A 9,827-nucleotide genomic window follows, 5' to 3' on the forward strand; every position below is an offset into this window, starting at 1 on the left:
ATACAATAATCTCATGAGCTTCCTTACATGATTGAGATTCATATGATGATGCTTGTAATCTAGATGTCATTATGCTAGTCAAGTGGATTTTACTTATGTGATCTCCGAGAGACTCCTTGTCCCACGTGTGTAAAGGTGACAGTGTGTGCACCGTGTGGGTCTCTTAGGCTATATTTCACAGAATACTTATTCACTGTTATGAATGGCATAGTGAAGTGCTTATTTATATCTCTTTATGATTGCAATGTGTTTTGTATCACTATTCATCTATGTGCTACTCTAGAGATGTTATTAAAGTAGTTTATTCCTCCTGCACGGTGTAATGGTGACAGTGTGTGCATCGTGTAGTACTTGGCGTAGGCTATGATTGTGATCTCTTGTAGATTATGAAGTTAACTATTGCTATGATGGTATTGATGTGATCTATGCCTCCTTTCGTAGCGTGAAGGTGACAGTGTGCATGCTATGTTAGTACTTGGTTTGGTTATGTTGATCTGTCATGCACTCTAAGGTTATTTAAACATGAACATTGAATATTATGGAGCTTGTTAACTCCGGCATTGAGGGTTCGTGTAATCCTACACAGTTAGTGGTGTTCATCATCCAACAAGAGGGTGTAGAGTCTAGCATCTATCTATTTATTCTGTTATGTGATCAAAGTTGAGAGTGTCCACTAGTGAAAGTATGATCCCTAGGCCTTGTTTCCAATACTGCTATCACTGCTTGTTTACTGTTCTACTGCATCTATACTGTCCGCAATATTACCACCATCAACCACACGCCAGTCCTGGACAGCAAAGCACTTTTCTGGTGCCGTTGCTACTGCTCATATTTATTCATACCACCTGTATTTCACTATCTCTTCGCCGAACTAGTGCACCTATTAGGTGTGTTGGGGACACAAGAGACTTCTTGCTTTGTGGTTGCAGGGTTGCATGAGAGGGATATCTTTGACCTCTTCCTCCCTTAGTTCGATAAACCTTGGGTGATCCACTTAAGGGAAACTTGCTACTGTTCTACAAACCTCTGCTCTTGGAGGCCCAACACTGTCTACAAGAATAGAAGCACCCGTAGACATCAAGCACTTTTCTGGCGCCGTTGCCGGGGAGGAAAGGTAAAAGGCACTCATACTTCGGTTCCAGGTAACAGTACTTTTCTGGCGCCATTGCGTGTGTGCTCGAAGCTATTTCCTTTAGATCCTGCAATTGCATCTTTTTGTTTCTTGTTTACACTAGTAAGGCATAATGGACAACAATGAGCTTCTTATTCTATTTCCTGATTTAAGACATGGATGGTTTGATCCGAAAATTACAAAACCCATGGAACATATTAGTATGAAAACTTTGAACACTATTGTTGCTAATGATATAGAAAATTCTAAGCTTGGGGAAGCTGGTTTTGATGAGCATGATCTTTTTAGTCCCCCGGGCATTGAGGAGGAAATTTTCTTTGATGATACTTTGCCTCCTATTTATGATGATTATAATGATAGTGGTCTTTTGGTGCCACCTACTATGGAGAGTACATTTGATTATGATTACAATATGCCTCCTACACTTGATGAGAATAATAATGATAGCTACTTTGTTGAATTTGCTCCCACTACATCTAATAAAATTGATTATGCTTATGTGGAGAGTAATAATGTTATGCATGAGACTCATGATAAGAATGCTTTATGTGATAGTTATATTGTTGAGTTTTCTCATGATACTACTGAAAGTTATTATGAGAGAGGAAAATATGGTTGTAGAAATTTTCATGTTACTAAAACACCTCTCTATATGCTGAAATTCTTGAAGCTGCACTTGTTTTATCTTTCTATGCTTGTTGCATTATGCTTCTTGAAATTGTTTATTTACAAAATTCCTATGCATAGGAAGCATGTTAGACTTAAATTTGTTTTGAATTTGCTTCTTGATGCTCCCTTTTGCTTCAAACACTATTTCTTGCGAGTGCATCATTAAAACTGCTGAGCCCATCTTAATGGCTATAAAGAAAGAACTTTTTGGGAGATAACCCATGTGTTTATTTTGCTACAGTAACTCTATTTTATATTTGTGTCTTGGAAGTTGTTACTACTGTAGCAACCTCTCCTTATCTTAGTTTTTTTGCATTGTTGTGCCAAGTAAAGTCTTTAATAGTAAGGTTCATACTAGATTTGGATTACTGCGCAGAAACAGATTTCTTTGCTGTCACGAATCTGGGCCTAATTCTCTGTAGGTAACTCAGAAAATTATGCCAATTTACGTGAGTGATCCTCAGATATGTACGCAACTTTCATTAAATTTGAGCATTTTCATTTGAGCAAGTCTGGTGTCTCAATAAAATTCGTCTTTACGGACTGTTCTGTTTTGACAGATTCTGCCTTTTATTTCGCATTGCCTCTTTTGCTGTGTTGAATGGATTTCTTTGTTCCATTAACTTTCAGAAGCTTTGTGCAATGTCCAGAAGTGTTAAGAATGATTGTGTCACCTCTGAACATGTGAGTTTTTGATTATGCACTAACCCTCTAATGAGTTGGTTTCGAGTTTGGTGTGAAGGAAGTTTTCAAGGGTCAAGAGAGGAGGATGATATACTACGATCAAGAAGAGTGAAAAGCTCTAAGCTTGGGGATGCACCCGGTGGTTCACCCCTGCATATTTCAAGAAGACTCAAGCATCTAAGCTTGGGGATGCCCAAGGCATCCCCTTCTTCATCGACAACATTATCGGGTTCCTCCCCGAAACTATATTTTTATTCTGTCACATCTTATGTGCTTTTACTTGGAGCGTCTGTTTGTTTTTGTTTTTGTTTTGTTTGAATAAATGATCCTAGCATTCGCTCGTGGGAGAGATACACGCTCCGCTGGTATCATATGAACACATGTGTCCTTAGCTTTTTAATTTTCATGGCGAAGGTTGAAACTGCTTCGTTAATTGTTATATGGTTGGAAACGGGAAATGCTACATGTAGTAATTCTAAAATGTCTTGGATAATGTGATACATGGCAATTGTTGTGCTCATGTTTAAGCTCTTGCATCATATACTTTGCACCTACTAATGAAGAAATACATAGAGCATGCTAAAATTTGGTTTGCATAATTAGTCTCTCTAAGGTCTAGATAATTTCTAGTATTGAGTTTGAACAACAAGGAAGACGGTGTAGAGTCTTATAATGCTTTACAATATGTCTTTTATGTGAGTTTTGCTGCACCAGCTTCATCCTTGTGTTTGTTTCAAATAACCTTGCTAGCCTAAACCTTGTATCGAGAGGGAATACTTCTCATGCATCCAATATCCTTGAGCCAACCACTATGCCATTTGTGTCCACCATACTTACCTACTACATGGTATTTCTCCAGCCATTCCAAAGTAAATTGCTTGAGTGCTACCTTTAAAATTTCCATTCATTCACCTTTACAATATATAGCTCATGGGACAAATAGCTTAAAAACTATTGTGGTATTGAATATGTACTTATGCACTTTATCTCTTATCAAGTTGCTTTGTGCGATAACCATGTTCATCGGGAACGCCATCAACTACGCTTTGTTGAATTTCATGTGAGTTGCTATGCATGTTCGTCTTGTCTCGAAGTAAGGGAGATTTACCACTGAGTTGAATGGTTAGAGCATGCATAATGTTAGAGAAGAATATTGGGCCGCTAACTAAAGCCATGATCCATGGTGGAAGTTTCAGTTTTGGACAAACATCCTCAAATCTCTATATGAGAAAAGAATTAATTGTTGTTGACATGCTTAAAGCATTAAAAGAGGAGTCCATTATCTATTGTCTATGTTGTCCCGGTATGGATGTCTAAGTTGAGAATAATCAAAAGCGAGAAATCCAAATGCGAGCTTTCTCCTTAGACCTTTGTACAGGCGGCATAGAGGTACCCCTTTGTGATACTTGGTTAAAGCATATGTATTGCGATGATAATCCAGGTAATCCAAGCTAATTAGGACAAGGTGCGAGCACTATTAGTACACTATGCATGAGGCTTGCAACTTATAAGATATAATTTACATGATGCATATGCTTTATTACTACCGTTGACAAAATTGTTTCATGTTTTCAAAATCAAAGCTCTAGCACAAATATAGCAATCGATGCTTTTCCTCTATGAGGACCATTCTTTATACTTTTATGTTGAGTCAGTTCACCTATTTCTCTCCACCTCAAGAAGCAAACACTTGTGTGAACTGTGCATTGATTCTTACATACTTGCATATTGCACTTGTTATATTACTTTGCATTGACAACTATCCATGAGATATACATGTTACAAGTTGAAAGCAACCGCTGAAACTTCATCTTCCTTTGTGTTGCTTCAATACCTTTACTTTGAATTATTGCTTTATGAGTTAACTCTTATGCAAGACTTATTGATGCTTGTCTTGAAGTGCTATTCATGAAAAGTCTTTGCTTTATGATTCACTTGTTTACTCATGTCATTACACATTGTTTTGATCGCTGCATTCACTACATATGCTTTACAAATAGTATGATCGAGGTTATGATGGCATGTCACTCCGGAAATTATCTTTGTTATCGTTTTACCTGCTCGGGACGAGCGAAACTAAGCTTGGGGATGCTGATACGTCTCCAACGTATCGATAATTTCTTGTGTTCCATGCCACATTATTGATGTTATCTACATGTTTTATGCACACTTTATGCCATATTCGTGCATTTTCCGGAACTAACCTATTAACGAGATGCCGAAGTGCCAGCTTGCTCGTTTTCTTGCTGTTTTTGGTTTCAGAAATCCTAGTAAAGAAATATTCTCGGAATTGGACGAAATAAAAGCCCGTGAGGCCTATTTTCTCACGAAGCTTCCGAAGTCCGAAGGAGAGACGAAGAGGGGCCACGGGGCGCCAAACCCCAGGGCGGCGCGGCCCCCTTGGCCGCGCCGGCCTGTGGTGTGGGCCCCCGTGCCGCCTCTTGACTTGCCCTTCCGCCTACAAATAGCCTCCGTGACGAAACCCCCGCATCGAGAGCCACGATACGGAAAACATTATCGAGACGCCGTCGCCGCCGATCCCATCTCGGGGATCCCGGAGATCGCCTCCGCACCCTCGCCTGAGAGGGGAATCATCTCCCGGAGGACTCTACGCCGCCATGGTCGCCTCCGGAGTGATGAGTGAGTAGTCTACCCCTGGACTATGGGTCCATAGCAGTAGCTAGATGGTTGTCTTCTCCCCATTGTGCTATCATTGTCGAATCTTGTGAGCTGCCTATCATGATCAAGATCATCTATATGTAATTCTATATGTTGCGTTTGTTGGGATCCGATGAATAGAGAATACTTGTTATGTTGATTATCAAAGTTATGCTTATGTGTTGTTTATGATCTTGCATGCTCTCCGTTATTAGTAGATGCTCCGGCCAAGTAGATGCTTTTAACTCCAAGAGGGAGTACTTATGCTCGATAGTGGGTTCATGCCCGCATTGACACCTGGGACAAGTGACGTAAAGTTCTAAGGTTGTGTTGTGCTGTTGCCACTAGGGATAAAACATTGATGCTATGTCTAAGGATGTAGTTGTTGATTACATTACGCACCATACTTAATGCAATTGTCTCGTTGCTTTGCAACTTAATACCGGAGGGGTTCGGATGATAACCTCGAAGGTGGACTTTTTAGGCATAGATGCAGCTTGGATGGCGGTCTATGTACTTTGTCGTAATGCCCAATTAAATCTCACTATACTCATCATGATATGTATGTGCATTGTCATGCTCTCTTTATTTGTCAATTGCCCAACCGTAATTTGTTCACCCAACATGCTGTTCGTCTTATGGGAGAGACACCTCTAGTGAACTGTGGACCCCGGTCCAATTCTCTTTACCGAAATACAATCTATCGCAATACTTGTTTTTACTCGTTTTCTCCGCAAACAATCATCTTCCACACAATACGGTTAATCCTTTGTTACAGCAAGCCGGTGAGATTGACAACCTCACTGTTTCGTTGGGGCAAAGTACTTTGGTTGTGTTGTGCGAGGTTCCACGTTGGCGCCGGAATCTCCGGTGTTGCGCCGCACTACATCTCGCCGCCATCAACCTTCAACGTGCTTCTTGGCTCCTCCTGGTTCGATAAACCTTGGTTTCTTTCTGAGGGAAAACTTGCTGCTGTGCTCATCATACCTTCCTCTTGGGGTTGCCCAACGAACGTGTGAAATACACGCCATCACATCTTTAGTCCTACCAGCCGGTGGCAGCCGGGCCTCAAGGGAATCTACTGGATATTAAGGTACTCCTTTTAATAGAGTACCGGAGCAAAGCATTAACACTCCGTGAACACATGTGATCCTCACATCACTACCATCCCCTCCGGTTGTCCCGATTTCTGTCACTTCGGGGCCATTGGTTCCGGACAGCGACATGTGTATACAACTTGCAGGTAAGACCATAAACAATGAATATCATGATGAAATAATAACATGATCAGATCTGAGATCATGGCACTCGGGCCCTAGTGACAAGCATTAAGCATAAGAAGTTGCAACAATATCATCTAAGTACCAATTACGGACACTAGGCACTATGCCCTAACAATCTTACACTATTACATGACCAATCTCATCCAATCCCTACCATCCCCTTCAGCCTACAGCGGGGGAATTACTCACACATGGATGGGGGAAACATGGCGAGTCGATGGAGAGGCGTCGGTGGTGATGATGGCGATGATCTCCTCCAATTCCCCGTCCGGCGGAGTGCCAGAACGGAGACTTCTGGCTCCCGAGACGGAGTTTCGCGATGTGGCGGCGTTCGGAGGGTTTCGGCGACTTCGACTTCCCTCCGTGCGTTTTAGGTCGAGGGCGATAAGTAGTCCGAAGGAGGGCGTCGGAGGCCGGCCGAGGAGGCCACACGCTAGGGCCGCGCGCCCCCTCCCGGGCCGCGCCACCCTAGGGTGTGGGGCCCTCGGGCCTCCACCCGACTTGCCCTTCTCGGCTCCGTAAGTATTCTCGGGAAAATAGGGCCTTCGCATAAATTCCGAGGTTTTTCCCGAAAGTTGGATTCCGCACAAAAACGAGACACTGTAACGACTCGCTGAAAACAGCGTTAGTCCGTGTTAGTTGCATCCAAAATACACAAATTAGAGGCAAAACAATAGCAAAAGTGTTCGGGAAAGTAGATACGTTTTGGACGTATCAACTCCCCCCAAGCTTAGCTTATTGCTTGTCCTCAAGCAATTCAGTTAACAACTGAGCGATAAAAGAACTTTCACGAACACATTTGTTCATATGATGTAAATATTCTCATGCTATGGCTAACACTTAGGCAGTTCATAATAAGATACATGCAAATAAAATCATCTAATAGCTATGTCAATCATGGAAAGGTACCAACAATTAATAATAAGCATCATGAATCATGTATCTTTACTATTAGGCGCCGATAGGTGGTGTCCGTACGTCAAAAATTCGTGGTACGTCAAAAAAAAACAGAATCGCTAGAAAACCAGCGATCCATAAAAAACCGGTAACGAATCGCCGATGTGTGACCGTGTCTGAGTTAAAGACGTGTGCAGGAAACGTACCCGAGCAGAGCAGTATTAGGGCCTGGGTGGACTAGCTAATAAACATCCCACCTCGGCGGCTCGGCGTGGGGATCGATGGGCGGGAGGAGAGACGCGAGCGGCTGCGGCAAGGGGCGACGCCAGAGAGAGCGAAGAGGGTGGAGCCGGAGCTAGAGAGCGGCGGGAGTGGGCGGAATCGAGGCGAGCTCCAGCAGGCGAGGGGCTGCGTCGGGATGGAAGGTAACCAGAGGGGATGCAGGAGGATTCGTCGCGCCCATCCCCAGCTCCCCGTACGGCTGGCGGTGGCCGGCCACGCCCGTACCCTGCATCAGAGGCCCTGGCTCATCTTCCCCTCCTGTCGCATCCCAGAAATAATACAGAATTTTCCATGTCTCTGTCTTTTAGCCATGTCGGGTGGTGTACTTGAAATAGATGGAGAGACATAAGATGGCTTCAGACTTTGAGAGGAACAAAGAGACACGAGCTTGAGAGATCTGGAGAGAGCTTAGACGGTGGTGCCATCTTTTATTAGTTGTCGTTTTGCTACCTTTTGCCGCTGTATTTTGAAGAAACAAAATAAAAGGAGAACTTGAGAGCTGCTGGGAGTCTCACAGTTCAAGATTTTATTGTGCTGTGAGAGAGGACAAATCACTAGCATATGTATTGTTCAAATTAGAGAGTGAAATTTAGAGAGGACATTGTAGTACACCAAGAGATATAGAGAAGGTATTTTCAACATCAAGAGTCCACGTAACTGAAAGGCCAACTCTAGGCATCGGTTGGCTATAAAAAGATCGGCGGCCGGGGCACGAGCTCGCCAGCGGCAGAAGCGCGTAGGCTAGCCACGTAACTGAAAGACCAATTCTAGGCATCAGTCGGCTATAAAAAGATCGGCGGCCGGGGCACGAGCTCGCCAGCGGCAGAAGCGCGTAGGCTAGCCACGTAACTGAAAGGCCAACTCTAGGCATCAGTCGGCTATAAAAAGATCGGCGGCCGGGGCACGAGCTCGCCAGCGGCAGAAGCGCGTAGGCTAGCTGAGATGCGGCGGCCAAGGCGCTGGCGGGAGATCGCGACTGTGGAGACGCGGCACACGGTCCGGCGTGGTGGCGGTGGTGGGAGCGTGCGCCTGCCGAGGCAATCAATCAATCATAACATTGCAGGCGACCCTTATTTGATTTCCCTTTCTCCAAATACTCCAAACCCCAAAGCCACTAGGATTATTTATGCTAGAGTTTTGCCGCCCTCTCTTCAAACCCCAAACCCCAAACCCCAAAGCCACTCGACGTTCGTCAACTTTTTTAGGTCGGTAAAAGCTCCGGCATCGCAGATGTTGAAGCTTTTGATCGAATGTGTGAGGTAGCCATGCGAGCGCATGGCTCTATTGGGGCTGTGGGCACCTATGCTGAGTGACCTAGCTAAATTTGCGGCCAAAAGAAGCGGTGGATGTTTTCTATGGCATGCCGTGCTTTTTAACCAAGCTATTCTATGCGTCTCAACGATGTTGATTTTTCCTCATTAGCAAGATGCTTGCTAAACGAGGACAATCCAGGTGTGTTTTCTGTACTATACATTTTTGTCACTATTCCGTAGCTTTTTTCCATTATTATCGGCTTCATTAAATTGGCTGCATTGTCGTAAGACTTATAGAATTGGTGTTTGCTCCGTAGCGAAGCACGGGTACTGTGCTAGTATAAGCAGGATTGCAATGTTCATAAAAGAGTATGATAGAGTGGTATCTCGCTTGCCCATATTTGATCAGCAAAACATAAATGCTCAGGCACCTCTGAAGTGGCGCGCCCCCCTTTGCTGGCCGCGCCGGCCTGTGGGGTGCCACCCTGGGGTGCCCCACTGGTCATCCCCAGGTGCTCCCAGGTGCCTCGTCGAAAAATAGGACCAATGGTATAATTTTTGTGAATTTTTGAAATCTTTGAAAAATGCACATTTCTGGGTGTCAAAATTATTATTACTGGCCAGGAATTTTTTTGAAATCTCTAATTAACTAAGGAACTTTGCAAAATAAAAGTGCTACAGCAACTAGAGCAAGTGGAGGAAGAAAGAGATGTTGTTTACCTCCTCTATGCATATAAAAAGTATTTGTTAACAAGGTTGATCAAGTCTTGCCACCAAATAAATTTTACATAGCATAAGAAGAAATAAAACTCAAATCAATCATGTTACCTTGAATTGTATTGATATGGATCCAATCATAAGAGTTTGATATTCTTCTTTAGGCTCATATATAGGACAATCAATAGTTCCCACTTTGATAGTTCTCACATTAGAAATTTTATTAACTCCACACGCTTTCTCAATCCTCTT

The sequence above is a fragment of the Lolium rigidum genome, chromosome 1, assembly GCF_022539505.1.
Source record: "Lolium rigidum isolate FL_2022 chromosome 1, APGP_CSIRO_Lrig_0.1, whole genome shotgun sequence".
In the NCBI taxonomy this organism is placed as follows: Eukaryota; Viridiplantae; Streptophyta; class Magnoliopsida; order Poales; family Poaceae; genus Lolium; species Lolium rigidum.